The sequence below is a fragment of the Mobula birostris genome, chromosome 27 (genome assembly GCF_030028105.1).
Source record: "Mobula birostris isolate sMobBir1 chromosome 27, sMobBir1.hap1, whole genome shotgun sequence".
NCBI lineage: Eukaryota > Metazoa > Chordata > Chondrichthyes > Myliobatiformes > Myliobatidae > Mobula > Mobula birostris.
The window spans coordinates 1,493,543-1,521,381 of record NC_092396.1 but is presented as its reverse complement, the minus strand read 5'-3'; the positions used below and the strand labels follow the sequence as shown (position 1 = coordinate 1,521,381).

General features: G+C 42.9%; 1 protein-coding gene across 6 annotated transcripts in view; it reads left to right on the top strand.

Moving 5' to 3' along the window:
- The window catches only part of mib2 (MIB E3 ubiquitin protein ligase 2), a 227,000-nt gene that overhangs the window by 42,295 nt on the left and 156,866 nt on the right, over nucleotides 1-27,839 (top strand). For 3 of the 6 annotated variants that reach the window (XM_072245419.1, XM_072245422.1, XM_072245418.1), the window contains one exon: nucleotides 15,303-15,431. The exons of the other annotated variants lie outside the window; for them this stretch is intronic. The gene's annotated coding sequence lies outside the window, so the exon portion shown is untranslated. The remainder of the gene's footprint in view (nucleotides 1-15,302; nucleotides 15,432-27,839) is intronic. 6 annotated transcript variants of the gene reach the window in all.

Sequence of the window (27,839 nt, the reverse complement as noted above, 5' to 3'; positions counted from 1 at the left end):
GCAGCCACCTATAATACACACAATACTCCAAATGTGGCCAGACCAAAGTTTTATACACCTGCAATGTAACTTCCTGACTTTTCACTCAGTATTCCAATCAATAAAAGCAAGTTCACCAAGGACAGACAGAGATGGAGGACCTTCATTGCTGCCCTAAACGCCAGTGGCATAACAAGCAGCAACTAACTAGAAGCCTTCTTTCGACCTTTAGAAAGATGGCCATTTAGAACAGGGATGATGAGGAATTTCTCTAGCCAGAGGGATGTGAATCTGTGGAATTGATTGCCATGGATGAATGTGAAGGCCAAGTCACTGTGTATTTTTAAGGTGGAGGTTGATATGTTCTTGATTAATCAGGGTGTCAAAGGGTATGAGGTGAAGGCAGGAGAATGGGGCTGAGACTGATAATAAATCAACCATGATAGAATGGCAGAGCAGACTTGACGGGCTCAATGGCCTAATTCTGCACCTATGACTTGTGGTCTAACCCCATCTACTTGTGTTGCTGCTTTCTGGTAACAAAATGGGTACATTGCTCCAATATTTTAAAAGCATTTAGCATCTCTTCTCTGCCTTCATACTCTCTGTCAAAAAAAAGGATTGTGTCTGTTTCTCAGACTGCCCTACCATTTATAGCTTACCTATCTCTCTACACCTCAGTACCCTTTATTATATATTGCCTCTTCTCGTTCTTCTTACAAAAATGTATCACCTTGTATTTCTTCACTTTACCTGCACATTCTACCGACCTGCTTATATCCTCCTGCAATCGATCACTACCACAATACTGGCGTGTCAAGGATAGCTGATTATACGGTTTCGGTTACATCTCACTATCTGGCACTTTTTTCAGTATGGATGTTGTTTGCAACTTTTTAACCAGTGCCTGAATATTGCTGCATGTGGGCAATTGCGATTTCGATAAAGCAATCACCCACAGAGGGAGCTTGGAGTTCAAGTCCATGGCTCCCTGAAATTGGCTCCACAGGTTAATAAGGTGGTTGAGTCCATCCACAAATTCTCAATTGGGTTGAGGTCTGGACTTTGACTTGGCCACTCCAGGACATTAACTTTGTTGTTTTTAAGCTGTGTAGCTTTGGCTTTATGCTTGGAGTCATTGTCTTGCTGTAAAACAAATCTTCTCTCAAGTTGCAGTTTTCTTGCAGACTGCATCAGGATTTCCCTGTATTTTGCTGCATTCATTTTACCTGCTACCTTCACAAGCCTTCTAGGGCCTGCTGCAGTGAAGCAACCCCGCAGCATAATGCAGCCACTATCATGCTTCACAGTAGGGATGGTGTATTTTTGATGATGTGTGGTGTTTGGTCTGATGGCCTAAAAGCTCAATTTTGGTTTCATGAGACCACAGAACCTTCTTCCAGCTGATTTCAGAGTTTCCCACATGCCTTCTGGCAAACTTTTTCTGAGACTTCATGTGAGTTTTTTCAATAGTGGCTTTCCCTTTGCCATTCTCCCATAAAGCTGTGACTGGTGAAGCACCCGGGCAACAGTTATTGCATGTGCAGTCTCTCCCATCTCAGCCACTGAACCTTGTAACTCCTCCAGAGTTGTCATAGATCTCTTGGTGGCCTCTCTCACTAGCCCCTTCTTACATGGACACTCAGTTTTCGAGGACGGTCTGCTCTAGGCAGATTTACAGCTGTGCCATATTCTTTCCATTTCTTGATGACTGACGACTGCACTTCAAGGGATATTCAGTGACTTGACAATTTTTTTGTATCCATCTCCTAACTTATGCTTTTCAATAAAATTTTCACGGAGTTGCTTGGAGTGTTCTTTTGTCTTTGTGGTTTAGTTTTTGCCGGGATACTGACTCACCAGCAGTTGGACCTTCCAGATACAGGTGTATTTTTACTACAATCAATTGAAATACCTTAACTGCACACAGTCTCCAAAAACAGACCCTTAAGCTAATTATGTGACTTCTAAAACCAATTGGCTGCACCAGTGATGATTTGGTGTGTCATATTAAGGGGAGGGGGGTGAATACTTGTGCAATCAGTTATTTTGTGTTTTAACTTTGTAATTAATTTAGATCATTTTGTAGAGACCTTTTTTTCACTTTTGACACAAAAGAGTCTTTTTCTGTTGATCAGTGTCAAAAAAGCAAAATTAAATCCACTGTGATTCAATGTTGTAAAGCAAAAAAATATGGAAACTTCCAAGGAGGGTGAATACTTTTTATAGGCACTGTATAAAACCCTTATGGTAGCTGGGCACAGGCCACTCCATTGATGCCCTCTCCATGAATGTGACTGTATCTTCCTCTTTTAATTTGTTCCTTTGTTCTTTTCTGTCTCTTAATTAAACCTTTTGATCTGCACCCTATCACAGGCATTCCCCCGTCCACTCCAACCCTTTCCCCTCTCTGCAATAATTGTTTGTTTTCTCACAATTCCTGTTCTGCTGAAGTGTTTTTGAATGTGATTCTCTCTCCAGTGATGCTGCTTGACCTCCTGAGTGCATCAGCATTTTCTTTCTATCTACCTATTTATTTAGAGATCCAGCATGGAAAAAAGCCCTTCTGGCCTTGTCCAGCAAACCCGCAGATTTCACCCTACCCTAATCACAGGGCAGCTTACAATGACCAATTAACCGACTAACCGGTACATCTTTGAACTGTGGGAAGAAACATGTGGTTTGGTGGTTTGTTTAGAGTCCAGTGACATGCAGTACTCAGTGTCCAATGAAAGTATTGATTTAGAGTACTTTGGCTATAGTATTGAAACACCAACTCTGACCTGCAGCAAGTGCTGGAGGAACTAAGCAGGTTAGGCAGCAGCTGTGGAGGGGAATAAACAACTGATGTTTTGGGCCGAGACCCTTCATTACTCATGACGAAGGGGTCCAGACCAAATCATTGACTGTTTATTCCCTTCCACAGATGCTGTCTGACCTGCTGAGTTCCTCCAGCATTTTGTGTGTGTCGCTCTGAATTTCTAGCATCTGCAGAATCTCTTGTGAGTCTGACCCACACTTGTTTGGATTACAAACTTCCTGCTGTGGATCTAGGAATCTGGTCCACCTCCTTCCTATTGAGGGTCACACATAAACACTCACAAAATGCTGGAGGAACTCAGGGCCGAGACATCAACTGTACTTGTTTCCACAGATGCTGCCTGGCCTGCTGAGGTCCTCCAGCAATTTATGTGTGTTTGCTTGGATTTCCAGCATCAGTAGCTTTTCTCTTGTTTGTGATTGGACACATAAGCACTAACTGTTTGCATGTGGAGCTGGGGGCAATTGAGACCTGTAGAATTTCAAGTATTTGTTACTTCTGGAGAAAATACACAAGAAAAACAAAAGCTTAATCATCAAATTGTTTCTCTTCATTTATGATTTTAGTTTGTCCTTTATAAGCAGTATCTAATTTATGCTATTAGTTTTGCTGATATAGTTCTTTAATATTTGTTAAAGCTTATCTGTAGCCTTTCTATGTTGATGCAACTTCGGAAAATCTGAAAATAATTCATGCCGAACCTTGTCCCAGGGCTAAAATCTTAATGGTAGTCTTTCCATTCTCAGCCCAACCCCACCCTCTCACACTGCACTTGAAATATGTCCTGGAAGTGTGTCCTGGAAGTGTTTCCTGGTCACTTTGTAATGATCAGAAATGTGAAACAATAGCTGGGATAAAGTGAACTGTAAACATTTCCCTGTGGAATGTTGTGACGTGCTGTATGGAAATTGATGTTTAGTTTGTGTTTCGTACTTCTGGGACAGGGCTTTCCCCACACTCCACCGTCTGTAGCTGAAGTGAAAATTTCCTCTGGACTCACAAACTTTGGTGCAGAACTTTACTCCCAAATAATGAGCTGCTTGTTGTCTTTGTGTGTGCACACACTTTATCCATCTATGTTACCGTGGTTTGAGAGATGAATAAGCAGTTAACATGAAATATTCAATTGGACTGAATCCCATTTTAAATTTCGCCATGGTTTTCGGAAATTACTGCTTTGAATTCCTAAATTCCTCATCTTAAACCATGCTGTGGCTTTCATTTTAAGATGGCACTGGTGAATCTCAGCGACTTCTGACTGGTGGCCAATGAAACAAGAGAACCAACTAAATACTTTCTTAATTACTCTTTTTCTGGCAAACAATAGTCTGTTACTTCCCTTTGGATTTGGCAGTTCATTTGGATGTGGCAGAACTGAGGCAAGGCAGTGGGCTGAGAGCGAGGAAGACCCGTGGTTTAATTGATTTAAGCACCAAACAAACTTGCACAGGTCGGGTACAGCCTGAATTGAGGTGGCAGGATCCAATCCCCAAAGTGTACCAAAGCCACTGAACCCAATGTTTAGATGATGATTTAAGCGCCGGGCCAAATTGCTTTAACAGAGGTAGAGTTCCTCTTCTCCTTAGCTACCGCCCCTGGAGCCTCTGCATTCAGCACATTACTTTCCACAGCTTCCATTATCTTCAACGGGATCCTATTACCAAATACGTCTTCACATCCCCCTCTCCCCCACACACTCAGCTTTCCACAGGGATTCTCTCTCCTTGATTCCCTTGTCCATTTGACCCTTCCTACTGATTTCCCTCCTGGCACTTATCCCTGCAAGTGGAAGAAGTGCTACACCTGCCTATTCACCTCTTTCCTCGACATTGGTGAGGCCCTGTGTAGATTGGGTAACTGTTTTGTTGAGCACCTTCGCTCCGTCTGCAACAAGCAGTCTTTCCTGGTGGCCAACCATTTGAATTCTACTGCCCGTTCCCATTCGGACATGGCCTTCTTTACTGCCACAATGAAGCCACACTCAAGCTGGAGCAGTAACACCTCATATTCTGTCTGGGTAGCCTTCAATCTGATGGCATGAAGATTAATTTCTCTCACTTCTGGTAATTTCCCTCCCTTTCCTCTCTTTTTCCATTATCCATTCTGACTCTTCCCTTATCCCTTCTCTTCCCCTCACCTGCCTGTTACCTCCCTATGGTGCCATTCCTCCTTCCCTTTTTCAAACAGTCCACTCTCCTCTCCTATCAGGTTCCTTTTTCTTCAGTCTTTACCTTTCCCACCTAGCCCTCACAGCTTCTCACTTCATCCCCCCCCCCACCCCAGTCCACTTACCTCTTCCCTCATCTGGCCTCACCTATCATCTTCTAGCTTGTACTCTTCTCCTTCCCCCAACTTCTTATTCTAGTTTCTTTCCCCCTTCCTTTCCAGTCCTGAAGAAGGGTCTCGGCCCAAAACGTTGACTGTACTCTTTTCCATGCTGCCTGGCCTGCATTTCTCCAGCATTTTGTGTGTGTGTGTTGCTCGGATTTCCAGCATCTGCAAATTTTCTCTTGTTTGTGAGTGTATGACAGTCTTTTTTTCATATTTTTTTGGGTTTTCCTTGTTTCGTGACTGCTTGTTAGGAGACGAATCTCAAGGTTGTATAATGTATACATACTTTGATAATAAATGTACTTTGAACTCTGAACTAGTTGCTTATCATTCCTTTTGTGATATTCTCATTTAACTTTCTCCCTTCTTGCAATAAACCTGTGCCCCCTAGTTCTAGGCTCCCCTATCCTGGGGAAAGTATTTTCCCACCTTAGGTAAATTATACCCATCATCATTTTATAAACCTCCTTCTGTAAATACGTAAGTTGATTTGATACCAAATTTTAGATTTTAGCCCGTATCAACCTTTAGAAGAAAGCTTTTAAGTTAGGTTGTAATTGTGTCTAGAACAGTGAACAAACGAGATACTGTGGCAAATGGATTTTAGAATCAGGTTTAATATCTCTGGCATATGTGATGAAATTTGTTATTTTGCAGCAGCACTACAGTGCGATACATTAAAAAACTATAAATTACAATAATAAATGTATTAAATTTAAGTAAGTAGTGCATAAAGAGAGCAAAAACAAAATAGTTCATTGTCCATTCAGAAATCCAATGGCAGAGGGCAGATTGAAGTCAATCACAATGGCTCTAAGAAAAATGGAAGATAAAGATATAAGGCTGAAGGAATTGAAGCAGGCATAGGCCATTCAGTCCCCCAACACTGCTCTGTTCTTCAGTAAATTCATGGTGCTCCACTGTAATTTCCTGAATTAACTCCATAATCCCGATTCCCTTAATATCCGAAAGTCTTTTCATCTTTAGTTGAATATACTCACTGACAGTGAACTGTTCTATCCTCTTCCTGTGATAGGACAGCCAGAAATCTTAACAGTATAAATTTGAGCCATCACACCCCCGCTCCTGTATTCTCGTCCCGTGCTAATGAATGCAAGTATTCATTTTGCTGCCTTCATCTCCTTATCTATGCTTCCACCTTCAGCATCCTTGTGCTTTGTCCTGAGCTCCATCACTTCCCCAGTACTATCTGGGGTAATACCATTCATTGTGTATGTCCTACTGTCATGGAGTTTTTAAAATAAAGCTTGATACCAGGCTTCAAGTGGCAAATCTTTTATTTTAGCGCGATATAACGTAAAGTCCACAAGTGTGAAATTCTGAGTTACAAGGAATCAGCTTGTGCTTATATCTAGTAGCAGATATAAGCAGATATAAGGTGAGCAAAACCAACCCTCCATTAGCAGGACAAAAAGTTGATTCGTGTCTCATCCGTTGACGCTTATTTTGTGAGGCTGTGTTATCACTCTAATGAGGGGTTTTGGCAGACTTGAAACTTAATTGGAAAGCACAGGATGGCCTCAAGGTCACAAAGCTTTAGCAACAAACAGCTCCTTAAACCTATATTCAAAATTTCCTTCCACACCTACCATCACTACTCCTCCCCCCCCCAAAGATATAAAGTCAGACAGCACTACAGCACAGAAATGGGCCCTTTGGCCCATCCAGTTCATGCCGAACTATTAATTTGCCTAGTTCCATTGACCTGCATAGGCCTACATACCCCTGCCATCCATGTACCTATCCAAACTTTTCTTGAATGTTTAAATCAAATTTGCATACACCATTTGTGCTGGCAACTTGTTCCACATCCTCACCACCCTCTGAGAGAAGTTGTTCCCCACTAATGTTTCCCTTAAACAGTTCACTTTTCTCCCTTAACCCATGATCTCTAGTTCTAGTCTCACCCAACCTCAGTGGCAAATCCTGCTTTCATTTACCCTTTCTAAACCCCTCATAATTTTGTATACTTCTGGATCTCCCCTCGTTCTCCTATGCCCTAGGGAATAAAGTTCTAATCTATTCAACCTTTCCCTATAAATCAGCTCCTCATTTCGCGGTAGCATCCGTGTAAATTTTCTCTGTACTCTTTCAGTTTTATTTACATCTTTCCTGTAGGTAGCTGACCGAAACTACACACTTCCCATCAGAGGAACACTTGTACCGATGTCTTGCATGTAGAGTCGCACTGTACAGATTCTGGCCCTTTGGCCCACCTCCTCCATGCCAACCAAGATGCCATCGTGGCTGACCTCATCTTCCTGTGTTTGGCCCATATCCCATGTCTTTTATCTAAATGTCATTATTGTGCCCACATCTGAAATAAAAATAGAAAATGTGACAATATTCAGTGGGTCAGGCAGAACCGGGCCTATTCTGTGAGAAATAGAGTCAGTATGTTGGCTTGAAGACCTTTCATCCGTTCTGCTTCGCCGTTTATTAGATCTGCAGAGAGGTGGCTTGAAGATTTACGATTAGCTTTATTTGTCCTGTACATTGAAATGCATAATTTCCGTCAAAAGCCAAATGTCCATGGATGTGTTGGGGTCAGGCCGCCATGGTTTTGGGGCCAACAAGCTCACTAACCCTAACCCATACATCTTTGGAATGTGGGAGTACTGTATAGCCAGAGGAAAGCCGGGTGATCACGGGGTAACGTGCAGACTGTGGCGGGAGCTGCACCCGGCTCACTGGCTCTGTAAAGTATTACGCTAAACTGCTACACTACCGTGCCATCCACTCAATGGACCAAACGATTCCTTTCAGGAAATTAATCTTGCGTGCGTCTGTTAAAGCTGCTCTGTTAAATTATGCTATTCCCCGTACGGGAATGAATAGTGAGGCAGGTTTTCTCACCTCCTCCTGTATCAGGCTCCAGTCTGCTCATCTCTTCCTTCATAGAGTGGATTTGCATTCGAGCTGTTTGTCCTGAATCCCCTGCACAGCAGGGGGAGGTAGCTTGCTGTATTCCGAAGTCTCCGTGGTTTCGACGATGAGAAGCCTATGTGTTACCAGAGCTTGTAGCTTTGTTTGTTGCTTCCCCTTTCCATTCCACCTCCTTCATGCTGAATTTGGAAGCTGCCCTTTGTGCATCGTTCATAAACTAGCAATGAAGTGACTGGATCAGTGCTGCACATTCCGCTTCATCGTAATGCTGAGGTTACATTTCCCATTTCCCTCTGAACCCCGGCAGAACCGTCACCCTGAGAAATGCACTGATTTGGCAGACAGCAGGGAATATTCCTCCTTGATCCTACCCTGTGCAGACTACTTCCTGACTGTAGAAAGCACGTTAAAAGCAGTGTTAATGTTTGCTTGCTGAGGCCATTTATCTCCCTGGAATTATTGCTATTAATAGTTTGGTGCATTTCTTCAGCTTGGCCAGGATCCCGACAGGAGGTACAGTAATGGAGTATTGTTCTATGTTATTTTGTGATCTGTTACCTTGTGTTATTACGATTAAATTAGTCTGAGTGATCGTGTGACAGTGTGATCTGTGAAGTTGTGCGTTGCTGCGGTTACTCAGTGTTCTGTGTGTACTGGTGTATGGGCTGTTTTGATCTGATATATGAATGATTCTGGAAGTGTAAGCCAGTGCATTTATACATTTATTTACACGGTTAAGTGTTGAAACACACTGCCACAAATACAGGCTTTGGGTGTCCATTTTCCTTTGATTCCACTGTTTCTAATTAGTAGCAAGCGTTGCATTATTCGGCACCAGGCTAACTTTTTAATTGGGTTAGTGTGAACAGATGTAGAAGAGGCATTGATGGAAAACATGACGGCACAAGCACATTGTTCCATCGCTTAGGTCAAACCGAACAAAACCAAACCCTTGTTTACTAAATAAGTCTTCCTGCTTTAGACTACACGGCGGACTGGTTTAACCCTACAACACTCTGTAACCGATGGAAGTCTCAACAGCTCTCAACCTGTGATTGAACACGATTGTGCTGTTAAGTTACTTAAAGATCACCAGGCAGATCTTCCCTGGTACCTTTGATAAATACAGACGGACCTGTGCCTTCAGCAGAGTGGGGGTTCTTTTATTGATCTTTGGGAGAAGGGCTTGTACAACAACAGTAGAAGCTACACACAATGCTGGAGGAACTCAGAAGAACAGGCATCAACAGTTGGTGTTTCTAGCTGAGACCTTTCATCAGGACTGAACATTGGAGCTAAAGCTTCAGTTGCTAGACCATAAACCATAGGAGCAGAATTAGGCCATTCTGCCCATCAAATCTGCTCCGCCTTTCCATCATGGCTAATTTTTTATCCTGTCAACCCTATTCTGCTTTCTTCCATAACCTTTGACATCTTTTGACACTATGACATTTACATAATATAAAATATTAATGGAGCTGTGATTAAAAAGATGTTAATTTCTAACTGCACTAATGCTAGAAAATGCATCTTGGTGTTTGTGAAGAGAGCAGCTCAGTTGTGAGCTGTGAATTCCAGCTGTCCTGGTGAGAAGGTTCATGGTGAGCTGATATTTCGTCTTTGTAATTAGAGCTATATTTAATTGAATTGCTGAGATAAGAGTAGGGAGAAACAGGGAACAGCTCAACAGGTGGAGATAATCCTTTACTAATAACTAGCTGTGGATACCCAGACTGCTTCTCTGACGTGGACTCTAAGGACAAAAAAAAAAGGCCTAGATAGTGGAGAGGATGTTTCCTATGGTGGCAGAGTCTAGGACCATAAGATATAGGAGCATAATTAGGCCATTTTGCCCATCGAATTTGCTCTGCCATTTCATCACAGCTGATCCAATTTTCCTCTCAGCCCCAAGCTTCTGCTTTCCCTCTGTATCTTTTCGTGCCCTGACCCATCAAGAATCTATCAACCTTTTCCTTAAACATACATAAGACTTGGCCTCAGCTGCCTGCAGCAAAGAATTCCACAGATTCTCCATTCTCTGGCTAAAGAAATTCCAGAGAGCACAGTCTCAGAATAGTGGGCTGTCCATTTAGAACTTCAGTTAGTGGGTAGTGAATCTGTGGAATTTGTTGCCACAGATGGCTGTGGAGGCCAAGTCATTGGGTAGATTTAAAGCAGAGGATGACAGGTTCTTAATTAGTCAGGGTGTCAAAGGTTATGGGGAGAAGGCAAGAGAATGGGGTTGAGACAGATAATATATCAGCCATGATGGAATGGCAGAGCAGACTTGATGGACTGAATGACCTAATTCTGCTCCTATGTTTTACGGTCTTAAAAGTGTACAATTAGCTGAATAAAAGGGCCTCCTGTAAATTAACATAACCTCAAATGAAAGCAAACAAGAATTGGAATGTAGGAAGTTAAGAGACTACAGGAAACTATTTCTCTTCTGGGAAGTGAATAGAACTAGAGGACATAGATTTAGAGTGAGGGGAAGAGATTTGTGAGCAATCTGAGCAGCACCTTCACCACCCAGTGAAGGTTGAATACACTGCCAGAGAGAGTAGTGGATCTAGAATCACTGGCAGTAGCTTCTTAACTAGCGCTCAGACTAATTCTAAACTAAATCCAGCTGAGTGGTGGCCTAATAACAACCTCTTACACAACCAGCAAGACCAAGGAGCTAATAATAACTTCATGAGGAGGTCCATAAGCCAGTACTTGTCAGAGGTGAAGGTCAGAAACTTTAAATTCCTTGGTGTTATTATTTCAGGGACCTGTCCTAAGCCAGCACATAAGCACAATTATGAAGAAAGCACGGCCATGCCTCTACTTCATTAGGAGTTTGTGTAGATTTGGCATGACAACTGAAACTTTGACAAACCTCTATTGATGTGTGGTGGAGAATATATTGACTAGCTGCATCATAGCCTGGAAAGGAAACACCAATGCCCTTGAATGGAAAATCCTACAAAAAGTACTGGATATGGCCCAGTCCATCACGGGTAAAGCCCTCCCCAACACTGAGCCATCTACAGGAATATAGCATACATCATCAGGGACCCCCACCACCCAGGTCATGCTCTTTTCTCATTGCTGCAGTCAGGAAGAAGGTACTGGAGCCTCAGGATCCACACCACCAGGTTCAGGAACAGTTAGTACCACTCAACCATCAGGCTGTTGAACAAAAGGGGATAACTTTACTCAACTTCACTTGCCCCATCATTGAAATGTTCCCACAACCAACGGACTCACTTACAAGATACTTCATCTCATGTTCTTGATATTTATTTATTTATTGTTTTCTTATTGTATTTGCTTGGTTTCTCGTCTTCTGCGCTCTGGTTGAATGCCCTAGTTGGGCAGTCTTTCATTGATTCTGTTATGGTTATTATTCTAGAGATTTATTGAGTATGCCCACAAGAAAATGAATCTCTGGGTTGTATGTGGTGACAGAAGAAAGGAAATTATAGGCCAGTTAGTCTGACCTCAGAGGTTGGGAAGATGTTGAAGTCAATTGTTAAGGGTGTAGTTTCAGGGTATTTGGAGGCCCATGCTAAAGTAGGCCGTAGTCAGCACGGTTTCCGCAAGGGAAAATCTTGTCTGATGAATCTATTGGAATTCTTTGAAGAAATAACAAGCAGGATAGACAAAGGAGAATTGGTTGATGTTGTATACTTGAATTTTCAGAAGGCCTTTGACAAGGTGCCACACATGAGGCTACTTAAGAAGCTATAAGCCCATGGTATTACAGGAAAGATTCTAGCATGGATAAAGCAGTGGCTGATTGGCAGGAGGCAAAGTATGGGAATAAAGGGAGCCTTTTCTGGTTGGCTGCCAATGATTAGTGGTGTTCCACAGGGGTCTGTGTTGGGAGCAATTCTTTTTACGTTATATGTCAATGATTTGGATGATGGAATTGATGGCTTTTTTGAAAAGTTTGCAGACAATAGGAAGATGGGTGGCGGGGCAGATAGTTTTGTAGAAGTAGAGAGGCTACAGAAGGACTTAAATAGATTAGGAGAATGGGCAAAGAAGTGGCAGATGGAATACAGTGTTGGGAAGTGTATGGTCATGCACTTTGATGGAAGAAATGAAAGGGTTGACTATTTTCTAAATGGAGAGAAAATACAAAAATTTGAGGCGCAAATGGATTTGGGAGTCATAGAAACATAGAAAAACTACAGCATAATACAGGCCCTTTGGCCCACAATGCTGTGCCAAACATATACTTACTTTAGAAATTACCTAGGGTTACCCATAGCCCTCTGTTTTTCTAAGCTCCATGTACCTATCCAGGAGTCTCTTAGAAGACCCTATCGTATCTGACTCTACCACCATCGCCAGCGGCCTGTTCCATACACTCCCTTCTCCCTGCGTAAAAAAAAACCTACCCCTGACATCCCCTCTGTACCTACTTCCAAGCACCTTAAAACTGCCCTTTCCTGATAGCCATTTCAGCCCTGGAAAAAGCCTCTGACTATCCACACGATCAAAGCCTTGCATCATCTTGTACACCTCCATCAGGTCACCTCTCATCCACTGTCACTCCGAGAAGAAAAGGCCACGTTCACTCAACCAATCCTTGTGCAGGATTCCTTAAAGGTTAATTTGAAGGTTGAGTCTGTTGAGGAAGGCAAATGCAATATTAGCATTAATTTTTAGAGGACTAGAATACAAAAGCAAGAATTTAATGTTGAGGCTTTATGGACCACTGGTGAGGCCTCACTTGGAGTATTGTGAGCAGTGTTGTGCCTTGTATCTTAGAAAGTATGTGCTGAAACTGGAGAGGGTTCAATGGAGGTTCACAAAAATGATTGAATGGCTTGTTATATGAAGAGTGTTTGATGGCTGTGGGCCTGTATGCTCTAGAATTCAGGAGAATGAGGGGTGACCTCATTGAAACCTATCAAATGGTGAAAGGTCTTGATAGGGTGGATGTGGAGAGGATGTTTCCTATGGTGGGAGAGTCTCAGACTGAAGGACACCGCCTCAGAATAGTGGGGCGTCCTTTTAGAGACAAGATGAGGAATTTCTTTAGCCAGAGAGTGGGGAATCTATGGAATTCTCCACAGGCAGCTGTGGAGGCCAATTCTTTATGTATATTTAAGGTAGGAGTTGATAGATTCTTGATTGGTCAGGGCATGAAGGGATACGGGGAGAAGACAGGAGATTGGAGCTGAGAGAAAATTAGATCAGCCATGGTGAAATGGCGGAGCAGACTCGATGGGCCAAATGGCTTAATTCTGCTCCTATATCTTGTGGTCTTATGATTAATATGTACTTTGCTAATATATTACTTTAAACTTATAAATTAGACAAATACATAATTCGCTTAGAGAATGGCACAAGACAAGTGCTGGCAGAGCAGATTAATTCGGATTGGTGCTCATTGGTTGGTGCCACTGTGAACAGCTAGACCTGCCAGACTTTTGAGTAGGTATGGATTGGGATAGGTCAGGAAAGGGGCAAAGAGCATGTCAGCGAGTAGGTAAGGAGTTGCCTACTGGTTGTGGCTGAGAAGGCGTGCTCATTCCTATTCCTCTCCCTTCCCTAGCCCTATCCACTCCTAATAGTCCTGTAAGTATTCAGGCCTGTGCCATCAGGACTGGTTCTGAGATAAGGGTAAGGCCTCTGTTGCTCAGGGTTAACCGTGGATATTGCATCCTATCAGTCTACTTTTGATTTGCAAGCTGGGTCAGTACGATATGGAGAGCAAACTGTTCCCTATGCAGCAAACTCCTGCTCTCCACACAGCTGATGAATCCAGAGGAATGGCAGAGAACAGAATCAGAATCAGGTTTATTATCACCGGCATGTACCGTGAAATTTGTTAACTTAGCAGCAGCAGCAGTTCAATGCAATACATAATGTAAAAGAAGAAAAAGAAAAAAATAAAAAAAAAGTAAATCAATTACTGGAAACATATAATGAATAGATTAAAAATCGTGCAAAAACAAACTATATATTAAAAAAGTGAGGTAGTGTTCATGGGATCAATGACCATTTATGAATCGGATGGCAGAGGGGAAGAAGCTGTTCCTGAATTGCTGAGTGTGATGGTAACAGTGAGAAAAGGGCATTTCCTGGGTGGTGGAGGTCCTAAATAATGGATGCTGCCTTTCTGAGACACTGCTCCCTAAAGATGTCCTGGCTACTTTGTAGGCTAGTACCCAAGATGGAGCCAACTAAATTTACGACCCTCTGCAGTTTTCTTTCGGTCCTGTGCAGTAGCCCCCCCCCCCTCCCCATACCAGACAGTGATGCAGCCTGTCAGAATGCTCTCCACGGTACAACTATAGAAGTTCTATAAAACTACTGAAGTTTTGAGTGTTTTTGTTGACATACCAAATCTCTTCAAACTCCTACCGTTTTGCATTGATATTTTGGGACCAGGTTAGGTTCTCAGAGATCGTGACACTCAGGAACTTGAAACTGCTCACTCTCTCCACTTCTGATCCCTCAATATGTGTTCCTTTGTCTTACCCTTCCTGAAGTCCACAATCAGCTCTTTTGTCTTACTGATGTTGAGTGCAATACATTTGTGGGTTTGTCAATCAAGTTTCAGTGCGAGCCCCCTCATTCTACACAGGAGTATAGCATTAGAGGTGATGAAACCAGATCAAAGAGAAATAAAAGGCAGAAAAATAGCATGGCGTCGAAATCTGAGGCAAAGTTATGTTTGAAGGCGGGGGGGGGGGAAGAGAATCAGTGAAGGGCTATGTGCACAGGCACAGCATGAAGACATGGCACTGTCTTCCCTTGGACTCTCCAGCTTCATGATCAGTACTTGCTGACAAGGATGGTGGGTTCTCCCCATTCATTTAATATTCATTATAAGAGGCTGTTTTAAATTTGTGAAGCTAACCTGTTTTGGCAGACTTTGTAATCATCATATGGCAGCTGCAGACTGCCAAGGTTAGATTGTGGGTGAGTTCTGAGAGATCTTTGCTTCAGAGCTTTTATCTCTCTGAGCCACGGGATTTCCTTAATTATGATGGAAGAGCAGAGACTTACATAGGCAAGCCGGTTTCCATTTGCAAATCTCAAAGTTGCTTGTCATAATAACTGAAATTTTCTTACAGCTATTAGATGTAATACAGGTCTTAATATTTTAAAATACTTGCCTTTGTAAGCCCCCAACTAACAAGTACATCTGGATTCAGTTCTCATCATATTTGGATATAAAACCAAGAGCGAAATGATCAAGTGCTTTGGCACAAGTTCCACAGAATCATGATGAACATCTCGGGTTCAATTACAGATTTCCAGTCATCTGTCACTAGTTCAGCTTTAGCAAAGAAACAGACTTCAGCCTTGCAATGATTTGACTTCCAGTGTGGTCAGTGGCAGAGAGCTGAGCTAAAGAAATCCTTTCAACATCATCAATAAGGTGCGTTCTGTTTCTCCTCTCTCCTCCCTCCTCACCTCTCCTCCCTCCCCACCTCTCCTCCCTCCCCACCTCTCCTCCCTCCCCACCTCTCCTCCCTCCCCACCTCTCCTCCCTCCCCATCTCTTCCCTCCCCACCTCTCCTCCCTCCCCACCTCTCCTCCCTCCCCACCTCTCCTCCCTCCCCATCTCCTCCCTCCCCATCTCTTCCCTCCCCATCTCTTCCCTCCTCACCTCTCCTCCCTCCCCCCTCTCCTCCCTCCCCCCATCTCTTCCCCCCCACCTCTCTTCTCCCTCCCCCCTCAGTTGTTTTTAACTTGCGCAAAACTGGCCAAATTGGTATCAAAGGTTGTGTTGTTTCATGTATGCGTTACACTCAGTGTTCAGTTTAGGCAAATATTCCACCTTTTAATTTATATAACCCTGTCTGTTAGAAACCAGCTCCTCCCTCAGTAACAGCTCCAATGACAGACTGAATTCATTCCCATTGTGGGCCCCTGCCAGAAAAGATTATCCGGTTGTTATCATATCACTGTTGGGGAGTCTTGCTGTGCCCAAATTGGCGGCATAATGAGAAGACTGGGGTTCAAACTCGCTTCAATGATCAAGACATGCTTTGCGATATCCTGAATGTATTATTTAAATTTATCTTTTTCTTTAATGTTAAGCTAGATTTTGTTTGGTATAAAAAGTTGAATGTATTTTAAATGCCAAAAGATCCAGTGTGCTTTGGGTGTGTGGTAAATATGCTGAAAATGTGTTTTCCATTGTTGAAGTTTGGAAGTTTAAATAAGTTTGTACTCATTTGGTAAAACGTTTTTCCCTCTGTTGTGTTCAGTTCCTAATTGTACAATTGCATGGGTGATTTTTATATTTGGTGGTCCTGAAACTCGGCAAAAACATTCATCTTGTAAACTATTTTGGCACAATTTGTGAGCAGATTGCCAGAAGCATCCAGATCTGAAATTCATCTGTTGTACTCCTCACCCTTTCTTTTACTCTTGAACAGAAGTAGTTCAAAGATCACCAAAAATCAACAAGGTATGGGTGTGAGAAAGTTGTCCAGCGTGTACACAGTTTCTCATTTTTATCTTCTGTTTTAATATCAGACTCCTGCTAAGATCTAAAAGTAAGCACATTTTTTTTTTCTAATAATAGTAAGCTTGGTTGAACTTTGCCTAGGTCAGACCATCGTCAAGTGGTTCTCAGCGCTGAGGGAGGGCTGTTTCGTCAGAAGTGCTGTCTTGGAATCACTTTTGAAAACGTGCCCTGTCTATTTTAAGTTCCAGAATGTTGTTTATAATCCTCTGACAATCCTTGAATTGGAAAATATATATCAAAATAGGTATTAACTCTGGAGTGGAATTGTGGTGGCCACAAGATCCCTAAATGTCAATAGTCTGCATATTCCAAAGTAATTGTGCCCTTTTTTGTGAGTTCTGATATTAAAAAAAATGCTAAAGCTGGGAGAAAAATTCTTAGATCATAAGTTTTCTTCTACACCAAAGGTGAAAACTTCATTCAGGTAACTAAACGGTCACGGATTTATAGAGCATAGAACATGGATCAGTACAGCACAGAAGCCAACCCTTCAGTCCACAATGTTGTGCTAAACTAAATATATTAATTAAATGGCCAACTGAACTAATCACATCTGCTGACACACTGTCCATATCCTTCCATTTTCCTCACATCCAGATGCCTATCTAAATGTCTCTTAAAAGTCTCAAATGTTTCTGCCTCTACCACTATACCAGGCAGCGTATTCCAGGCACCCACCATCCTTGTGTTTTTAAAAAAAAACTTGACCCTCAAATCTCCTTTGAACTTACTGCTTTCAGCTTAAATGCATGATAGAGGCAAAGAACAAACAGGCACTTCGGCCCACTGTAGTAATTCCCTATCGATCTGAGCCCTGTTCATTCAGGTATCTGTCCAGATGCTTCTTCAATGCCGTTACTGTTCCTCCCTCCACCACCAGCTTTAGCAGCTCATTCCACACACCAACTACTCTTATATTTACAATTACACCAGGCGTCTTTTTCACTACACTGTCTACCTGTATTGGGCAGAACCCTCCTCATCCTAGATCCCCTGTGGCTTGCCTTCCAGACCAGTGTACCACGAGGATCCTTGTCATTGACCTTGTTTAAAATTCACAGAGAAAACGTCCTCTGCCCTCACCTCGTCAATCCTCTTGGTCATTCGATTTAAATCAGATGATTTTTGCATACACTAAACCACACTGTCTATTCCTCAACCAACACACGAAGGATCTCGGCCTGAAACGTCGACTGCACCTCTTCCTAGGGATGCTGCCTGGCCTGCTGCGTTCACCAGCAACTTTGATGTGTGTTGCTTGAAACTCCAGCATCTGCAGAATTCCTGTTGTTTGCTGTCTATTCCTCACCAGCCTTTGTCTTTTCAAATACAAATAAATCCTATCCCTCAGAATTTCGGTTGAAAGAGTAAAAGTGTAGTCTATTCGCTAAGTTAGGACGGAATTCAGAAATCGGAGATGCGTAGGGACTTGGGACTCATTGTGCTGGATTTCCTAAAGATTAACTGATTGATTGAGTTGGTAGTAAGGAAGGCAGATGCAATGTTAGCACTCATTTTGAGAGGACTAGAATATAAATATAAGGATGTATTGCTGAGGCTTTATAAGACATTGGTCAGATTGCACTTAGAGTGTTGTGAGCAGTTTTGGGCTCACTATACTCCAAATAAGGAAAAATATGCTCGTGCTGGAGAGGGTCCAGAGGAGGTTCACAAGAATGATCCAGGCGGCTAAAAGGGTTAATGTATGAGGAGTGATTGATGGCTCCAGACTTGTACTCGCTGGAGTTTAGAATAATGAAGGAGGATCTCATTGAAGCATATCAAATATTGAATGGCCTAGATAGAGTGGATGTAGAGGGGATGTTTCCTATATTTGGGGAGTTTAGGACCAGAGGGCAGAGCTTCAAAATAAAAGGATAACTCTTGGAACAGAGACGAGGAGGAATTTCATTAACCAGAGGGTGGTGAATCTGTTCAATTCATTGCTATGGATGGCTGTGGGAAGTCAAGTCGTTGGGTACATTTACAGCGGAGGTTGATAGGTTCTTAGTTAATTAGGGCATTAAAGGTTATTGGGGGAAGGCAGGAGAGGGATAATAGATTAGCCATAATGGAATGGCGGAGCAGTCTTGATGGGCTGAACAGTCAAATTCTGCTCCTATGTCTTATGGTCAGGCCCCGGGATTAATCCACCTCTATCCATCAGAAGATTTCCAAGGGAAAGGGATATCATTGTTACCCCTCCTTGCCCCCCCCCACCACTGAACTCGCCATATACCATAAGACATCAGAGCAGAATTAGGCCATTCGGCCCATTGAGTCTGCTGCACCATTCCATCATGGCTGATCCCGGATCACATTCAACCTTGGGCATCTGCCATCTCGCCGTATCCTTTGATGCCCTGACCAATCAGGAAACTATCAACTTCCACTTTAAGTATACCCACGGACTTGGCCTCCACTGCAGTCTGTGGCTGAGCATTCCACAGATTCACTACTCTCTGGCAAAAAAAATTCTCCTTTCCTCTGTTCTAAAAGGTTGCCACTCAATTTTCAGGCTGTGCCCTCTAGTTCTGGATACCCCACCATAGGAAACTTCCTCTCCACATCCACCCTACCTAGTCCTTTCAACATTCAGTAGGTTTCAATGAGATTCCCTGCATTCTTCTCAATTCCAGTGAGTACAGGCCCAAAGCTGCTAAGTGCTCCTCATATGTTAACCCTTTCATTCCCAGAATCATTCTCATGAATCTCATCTGGACTGTCTGCAATGACAACGCATACTTTCTGAGATATGGGGCCCAATCCTGTTGACAATACTCGCAGGTGCAGCTTGATAGTGTCTTATAAAGCCTCATTATCTCCTTGTTTTCATATTCTATTCACCTTGAAATAAATGCCAACATTGCATTTGCTTTCTTTATCACAGACTCAATCTATAAATTAACCTTCTGGGAGTCTTGCATGAGGACTCCTCAGAACCTCTGCACCTCTGATGTTTGAACCTTCTCCCCATTTAGATAATAGTCTACACCTTATTTCCTTTTACCAAAATGCAATTTCACCTGTTTCCCAACACTGTATCCATCTGCCACTTTTTTGCCCATTTTTCCAATTTGTGTATGTCCTTCTGCAATTGCATTGCTTCCTCAGCACTATCTACCTTTCCACCTATATTCATATCATCCGCAAACGTTGCCACAAAGCCATCGTTTCCATTACCTAACGCAAACATGAGGAATTCTGCAGATGCTGGAAATTCAAGCAACACACATCAAAGTTGCTGGTGAACGCAGCAGGCCAGGCAGAATCTCTAGGAAGAGGTAGAGTTGACGTTTCGGGCCGAGACCCTTCGTCAGGACTAACCTGACGAAGGGTCTCGGCCCGAAACGTCGACTCTACCTTTTCCTAGAGATGCTGCCTGGCCTGCTGCGTTCACCAGCAACTTTGATTTCCTTTATCTAAATCACTGACAAACAATGTGAAAAGCAGTGGTGCCAATACTGACCCCTGAGGAACACCACTAGTCACTGGCAGCCAACCAGAAAAGGCTCCCTTTATTCCCACCGCTGCTTCCTGCCTGTCAGCCATTCCTCTATCCATGCCAGTGTCTTTCCTGTAACACCACTGCTTTTCCTTTGTCCACCCTACTTGTTACTTCCTTGAAGAACTCAAATAGTTTTGTCAGGGGAGATTTTCCTGCACAGAAACCATGCTGACTTTGACTTATTTTATCATTAGTCTCCAAGTACCTCAAAACCTCATGCTTGATAATAGACTCCAACACTTTCCCAACCACTGAGGTTAGGCTAACTGGCCTATAATGTCTTTTCTTTTGCCTTCCTCCCTTCTTAAAGAGTGGAGTGACATTTGCAGTTTTCCTGTTCTCTGAGAGCATGCCAGAATCAAGTGATTTTTGAGAGATCACGGCCAATGCATCTGTTATCTCTTCTGTAAACCCTCTCAGGACTCTGAGATATAGTCCATCTGGTCCTGGTGACTTATCCACCTTAAGACGTTTGAGCCTGCCTAACACTTATTCCTTTATGATAGCAATGGCATTTAGTCCTGCTCCCTGACACTCATGGACCTCTGGCACACAGCTAGTGATGCAAAGTACTCATGGAGTTCATTTGCCATTTCTTTGTCCCCCATTAATACCTCACCAGCATCATTTTCCAGTGCTCCAATATCAACTCTCACCTCCCTTTTACTCTTTATGTAACTGAAAAAAATCATTTAGTATCTGGCTTTATATTATTGACTAGTTTGCCCTCATAGTTCACCTTTTCCCTTCTTATAGCTTTTTTATGCCTTTTGTTGGATTTTAAAAGCTTCCCAATCATCCAATTTCTACTCACTTTTGCTACCTTGTATGCCCTTTCCTTGGCTTTTATGTAGTCTTGAACTTCCCTTGTCAGCCATGGTTGCCTATCCCTGCTGTTTGAGAACAACTTCTGTCTTGCGCCTTGTGAGTTATTCCTCGAAACTTCAGCCATCTCTGCTCTGTCATCATCCCTGCCAGTATCCTCCTCCAATCTACCTGGGCAATCTCCTCTCTCATGCCTCTGTAGTTCCCTTTATTCCATTGCAAAACTGATACATGTGTATTATGATTCTCCTTCTCAAATTGCAGTATGGACTACAAATTACAACAGGAAATAGAAAAGGCTTGTTATGATAATTGTGCGGGATTTTAACATGTGAGTGGATTGGGAAAATCGGGTTGGCACTGGATCTCAAGAGAGAGAATTTGTAGAATGGCTTTAGTCATAGTCATACTTTATTGATCCTGAGGGAAATTGGGTTTCGTTACAGTTGCACCAACCAAGAATAGAGTATAAATATAACAATACAAAACCATAAATAATTAAATAGTAATATGTAAATTATGCCAGATGGAAATAAGTCCAGGACCAGCCTATTGGCTCAGGGTGTCTGACCCTCCAAGGGAGGAGTTGTAAAGTTTGATGGCCACAGGCAGGAATGACTTTCTATGACGCTCAGTGTTGCATCTCGGTGGAATGAGTCTCTGGCTGAATGTACTCTTGTGCCCAACCAGTCCAACCAGTGGATGGGAGACATTGTCCAAGATGGCATGCAACTTGGACAGCTTCCTCTTTTCAGACACCACCATCAGAGAGTCCAGTTCCATCCCCACAACATCACTGGCCTTACGAATGAGTTTGTTGATTCTGTTGGTGTCCGCTACCGTCAGCCTGCTGCTCCAGCACACAACAGCAAACATGATAGCACTGGCCACCACAGACTTGTAGAACATCCTCAGCATCATCTGACAGATGTTAAAGGACCTCAGTCTCCTCAGGAAATAGACATGGCTCTGACCCTTCTTGTAGACAGCCTCAGTGTTCTTTGACCAGTTCAGTTTATTGTCAATTCGTATCCCCAGTTATTTATAATCCTCCACCATGTCCACACTGACCCCCTGGATGGAAACAAGGGTCACCGGTGCCTTAGCCCTCCTCAGGTCCACCACCAGCTCCTTAGTCTTTTTCATGTTAAGCTGCAGATAATTCTGCTCACACCAGGTGACAAAGTTTCCTACCGTAGCCCTGTACTCAGCCTATGAGATGGCTTTTTAGAACAGCTTGTTGTTGAGCCCACTAGGGGATCAGCAGTACTGGATTGGGTATTGTGTAATGAACCAGAGATGATTAGAGAGATTGAAGTGAAGGAACCCTTAGGAGGCAGTGATCGTAACATGATTGAGTTCACTGTGAAATTTGAGAAAGAGAAGCCGAAATCCGATGTGTCGGTATTTCAGTGGAGTAGAGGAAATTACAGTGACATGAGAGAGGAACTGGCCAAAGTTGACTGGAAAGGGACACTAGCGGGAAAGACGGCTGAGCAGGAGTGGCTGGAGTTTATGCGAGAAGTGAGGAAGGTGCAAGACAGATATATTCCAAAAAAGAAATTTTCAAATGGAAAAAGGATGCAACCGTGGCTGACAAGAGAAGTCAAAGCCAAAGTTAAAGCAAAGGAGAGGGCATACAAGGAAGCAAAAATTAGTGGGAAGACAGAGGATTGGGAAGTTTTTAAAAGCTTACAAAAGGAAACTAAGAAGGTCATTAAGAGGGAAAAGATGAACAATGAAAGGAAGCTAGCAAATAATATCAAAGAGAATACTAAAAGCTTTTTCAAGTATATAAAGAGTAAAAGACAGGTGAGAGTAGATATAGGACCGATAGAAAATGATGCTGGAGAAATTGTAATGGGAGATAAGGAGATGGCAGAGGAACTGAACAAGTATTTTGCATCAGTCTTCACTGAGGAAGACAGCAGTATACCGGACACTCAAGAGTGGCAGGGAAGAGAAGTGTGCGCAGTCACAATTACGACAGAGAAAGTACTCAGGAAACAACAGGAATTCTGCAGATGCTGGAAATTCAAGCAACACACATCAAAGTTGCTGGTGAATGCAGCAGGCCAGGCAGCATCTCTAGGAAGAGGTGCAGTCGACATTACAGGCCGAGACCCTTCGTCAGGACTCAGGAAGCTGAATAGTCTAAAGGTAGATAAATCTCCCAGACCAGATGGAATGCACCCTCGTGTACTGAAGGAAGTAGCTGTGGAGATTGCGGAGGCATTAGCAATGATCTTTCAAAAGTCAATAGATTCTGGCATGGTTCCGGAGGACTGGAAGATTGCAAATGTCACTCCACTATTTAAGAAGGGGGCAAGGAAGCAGAAAGGAAATTATAGACCTGTTAGCTTGACATCGGTGGTTGGGAAGTTGTTAGAGTCGATTGTCAAGGATGAGGTTACGGAGTACCTGAAGGCATATGACAAGATCGGCAGAACTCAGCATGGTTTCCTTAAAGGATAATCCTGCCTGACAAACCTTTGCAATTTTTTGAGGAAATTACAAGTAGGCTAGACAAGGGAGATGCAGTGGATGTTGCATATTTGGATTTTCAGAAGGCCTTTGACAAGGTGCGGCACATGAGGCTGCTAATCAAGATAAGAGCCCATGAAATTACGGGAAAGTTACATACATGGATAGAGCGTTGGCTGATTGGCAGGAAACAGAGAGTGGGAATAAAGGGATGCCATTCTGGTTGACTGCCGGTTACCAGTGGTGTTCCACAGGGATCAGTGTTGGGGCCGCTTCTTTTTACGTTGTACATCAACGATTTGGATTATGGAATAGATGGCTTTGTGGCTCATTTTGCTGATGATACGAAGATAGGTGGAGGGGCCGGTAGTGCTGAGGAAACAGAGAGTCTGCAGAGAGACTTGGATAGATTGAGAGAATGGGCAAAGAAGTGGCAAATGAAATACAATGTTGGAAAATGTATGGTTATGCAATTTGGCAGAAGAAATAAATGGGCAGACTATTATTTAAATGGGGAGAGAATTCAAAGTTCTGAGATGCAATGGGACTTGGGAGTCCTCGTACAGGATACCCTTAAGGTTAACCTCCAGGTTGAGTCGGTGGTGAAGAAGGTGGTGAAGATAGGTATCTGCGCAGCCAGGGCTTCGAGGGTTATGGTGAGAAGGTAGGGGAGTGGGACTAAATGGGAGAATGGATCAGCTCATGATAAAATGGCGGAGCAGACTCAATGGGCCGAATGGCCGACTTCTGCTCCTTTGTCTTATGGTCTTATGGTCTAATTTCTGGACTGGTATTCAACACTTTAGATAACGAAGGAAGCCTTTTTGACTGTCCTATGATGTTTAAAGATCTCATAAGGTCACAGAGAATCAACAGGCTGTTCGGCCCACCATGTCTATACTCAACATCTGATTTACCTGCATTGGGAGAGTATCCTTTAAATGTCTCAGTACCTCTTAAATATAGTGATTATAGCTGATTTGGGCACCTCCTCTGGCCTGTTGAGATTCCAAGTTTCAGCCACTTTGCGAGTAGGGAAATATAAATAACTCATCAAAACAAGCTGGGTCAGTCAGTGTTGGGGAAGTTTCCAGACGGAATTCTGTGGCACAAGATTTGCCAGCTTTTTGTTAGACGTTAGGCTTTGTGTGAGCAATTTTGTGCTTGATGAATCTTTTAAGAGATTTTGAAGAGCTAACTAAAAGGATAAATCAGGATAGGACTGTGGATGTTGTCTTTAGCAAGGCCTTTGACAGGGTCCCATATGGTAGGCTGGTCTGGAACATGAGGTCCCATGGGAGAGTTAGCTAGATGGATTCAACATTAGCTCTGAAGTACAAAACAGAAGGTGCTGGCTGAAGGTTGTTCTCAGAATGAATGTCAGTGATTGGTGGTGTGCTACAGGTGTCAGTTTTGGGGTGCTTGTTATTCCTTGTTTGCACAGATTATATTCTTTCGTACATTGTTTAACAGTCCTTGTCTGTGCAGGTATAGCTTTTAGTTAAATTGTGTTGTATTTTTCCTGTAAATGACTACAAGAAAATGATTCTTATGGTAGTATATGGAAACATAGACTTGCTTTTATAATAATCTTACTTTAAACTTTGAAAAGCAATGCCTCAAAAGGGCAGCATTCAACCAGGATGTGCCCTCTTCTCATTGCTACCATGAAGGAGGAGGTACAGAAACCTGAAGAGATAACCTCAACATTTCAGGAACAGCTTCTTCCCCTTTGCCATTAGAGTTCTGAATGGACAATGAACCGATGAACACTACCTCACCATTTTTTCATTTTTAAAAATCTCTTTTTGCATTACTTATTTAATTTATTTTTAATATTTCTTATTGTAATTTATAGTTTTTATTATTATGTATTGCAATGTGCTGCTTCCACAAAACAATGTTTCACAATATATGACAGTGATATTAAACTTAATTCCGATTGTGATTCTGAATGGACCGAATGAGGGAAATTGGGACTAGCTGGGTTGTTGGCATGAAATCATTGGCTGATTGGCCTGCATCCGTGCTGTGTATCCATGACTTTCAGATCCCTTTTAGAATTCTTTCCTTCAGCTTCAACTTCTACCCTTTGACTTTCTTTACTGCTACCATGAAAAATAGATTTTGTCCATCCATCCTGGCTATCCCAGCCATCCTGCCTATCCCATCTATCCATTCCATCCGGTCTATCCCAGCCATCTATTCCATCCTGGCTATCCCATCTATCCATTCCATCCGGTCTATCCCAGCCACCTATTCCATCCTGGCTATCCCATCTATCCATTCTATCCGGTCTATCCCAGCCACCTATTCCATCCTGTCTATCCCATCTATCCATTCCATCCGGTCTATCCCAGCCACCTATTCCATCCTGTCTATCTCATCTATCCATTCCATCCGGTCTATCCCAACCACCTATTCCATTCTGTCTATCCCATCTGTCCATTCCATCTGGTCTATCCCAGCCATCTATTCCATCCTGTCTATCCCATCTATCCATTCCATCCGGTCTGTCCCAGCCACCTATTCCATCCTGTCTATCTCATCTGTCCATTCCATCTGGTCTATCCCAGCCACCTATTCCATCCTGTTGATCCCATACATCTTGTCCATCTTAGCCATCCATTCCATCCCATCCAAGCCATTCATCCATAACTTTTCCAGTTGGCCTAACATTTTTAAGCTGACCAAGTTGTCAACCTGTGCTAGTCCTCTTTGCCTGTATCTGGCCCATATCCTTTATTTGTCACATGTACGTGGAAACGTACAGCAAAATGTGCGGAACCAAAGGAAATGGGGGAGATCTTAAATAGGTTTTTTGCGTCTGTATTTGCTAAGGAAGCTGGCATGAAATCTACGGAATTGAGGGAATCAAGTAGTGAGACCATGGAAACTGTACAGATTGAAAAGGAGGAGGTGCTTGTTGTCTTGAGGAAAATTAAAGTGGATAAATCCCCGGGACCTGACAGAGTGTTCCCTCGGACCTTGAAGGAGACTAGTGTTGAAATTGCGGGAGCCCTGGCAGAAATATTTAAAATGTCGCTGTCTACGGGTGAAGTGCCGGAGGATTGAAGAGTGGCTCATGTTGTTCCATTGTTTAAAAAAGGATCGAAAAGTAATCCGGGAAATTATAGGCCAGTGAGTTTAACGTCAGTAGTAGGTAAGTTATTGGAGGGAGTACTAAGAGACAGAATCTACAAGCATTTGGATAGACAGGGACTTATTAGGGAGAGTCAACATGGCTTTGTGCGTGGTAGGTCATACTTGACCAATCTGTTGGAGTTTTTCGAGGAGGTTACCAGGAAAGTGGATGAAGGGAAGGCAGTGGATATTGTCTACATGGACTTCAGTAAGGCCTTTGACAAGGTCCCACATGGGAGGTTAGTTAGGAAAATTCAGTCGCTAGGTATACATGGAGAGGTGGTAAATTGGATTAGACATTGGCTCGATGGAAGAAGCCAGAGAGTGGTGGTAGAGAATTGCTTCTCTGAGTGGAGGCCTGTGACTAATGGTGTGCCACAGGGATCAGTGCTGGGTCCATTGTTATCTGTCATCTATATCAATGATCTGGATGATAATGTGGTAAATTGGATCAGCAAGTTTGCTGATGATACAAAGATTGGAGGTGTAGTAGACAGTGAGGAAGGTTTTCAGAGCCTGCAGAGGGACTTGGACCAGCTGGAAAAATGGGCTGAAAATTGGCAGATGGAGTTTAATACTGACAAGTGTGAGGTATTGCACGTTGGAAGGACAAACCAACATAGAACATACAGGGTTAATAGTAAGGCACTGAGGAGTGCAGTGGAACAGAGGGATCTGGGAATACAGATACAAAATTCCCTAAAAGTGGCGTCACAGGTAGATAGGGTCGTAAAGAGAGCTTTTGGTACATTGGCCTTTATTAATCGAAGTATTGAGTATAAGAGCTGGAATGTTATGATGAGGTTGTATAAGGCATTGGTGAGGCTGAATCTGGAGTATTGTGTTCAGTTTTGGTCACCAAATTACAGGAAGGATATAAATAAGGTTGAAAGAGTGCAGAGAAGGTTTACAAGGATGTTGCCGGGACTTGAGAAACTCAGTTACAGAGAAAGGTTGAATAGGTTAGGACTTTATTCCCTGGAGCGTAGAAGAATGAGGGGAGATTTGATAGCGGTATATAAAATTATGATGGGTATAGATAGAGTGAATGCAAGCAGGCTTTTTCCACTGAGGCAAGGGGAGAAAAAAACTAGAGGACATGGGTTAAGGGTGAGGGGGGGAAAGTTTAAAGGGAACATTAGGGGGGGCTTCTTCACACAGAGAGTGGTGGGAGTATGGAATGAGCTGCCAGACGAGGTGGTAAATGCGGGTTCTTTTTTAACATTTAAGAATAAATTGGACAGATACATGGATGGGAGGTGTATGGAGGGATATAGTCCGTGTGCAGTTCAGTGGGACTAGGCAGAAAATGGTTTGGCACAGCCAAGAAGGGCCAAAGGGCCTGTTTC